Genomic DNA, 565 nt, shown 5'->3' on the forward strand with positions numbered 1-565 from the left:
AGGGCAAGTGGCATCCATGGGTGGGTTGGTGAGGATTTGGTGGGACAAAGGAAGCTAGTGGGGTCTGCAGGAAGGCTTGGTGGTATGGGGTGGTAGGGATCTCTCCCTTCCCCCAGGACATGGGGCTATTTTTAGCCCCTGACCCTGGCCCAAACATTAGATGAAAAACTACCCCTGATGAACCAACCCATCTGATTCTGCCCACCCTTCCTCCCACCCCAACTTACTTTCTTGGCTTCAAGCACCAGAAAATATGAGTAAAACCAGCACCAGGAGCAGCTTGCATGATGAGGGGGTTGTTGGGCTCAGGGTGGGGCTGGCCTGTGGGTGGGAGGTTGTCCATTGGGGGGAGTGGTTTGAGGAGCAAGAGGCTAAAAATACCCTAGTGCCAGCAGGTGTAGGAAACATGCCATCCCAGGTCTGGATCAGCATCTGGGCTTTTTGAGCCCTAGACCTGCAATGGGAACTATACAGAAGTTCAGTTAGATCAGTCTCACCAGACCTGATCTAAGTAAGATTACTAACTGGAAACTATAGGCCAGTTAGTCTTACCTTGATCCTGGGT

This window comes from Gavialis gangeticus, unplaced genomic scaffold (assembly GCF_001723915.1).
Source record: "Gavialis gangeticus isolate Ggan-Ray unplaced genomic scaffold, GavGan_comp1, whole genome shotgun sequence".
Taxonomy (NCBI): Eukaryota; Metazoa; Chordata; order Crocodylia; family Gavialidae; genus Gavialis; species Gavialis gangeticus.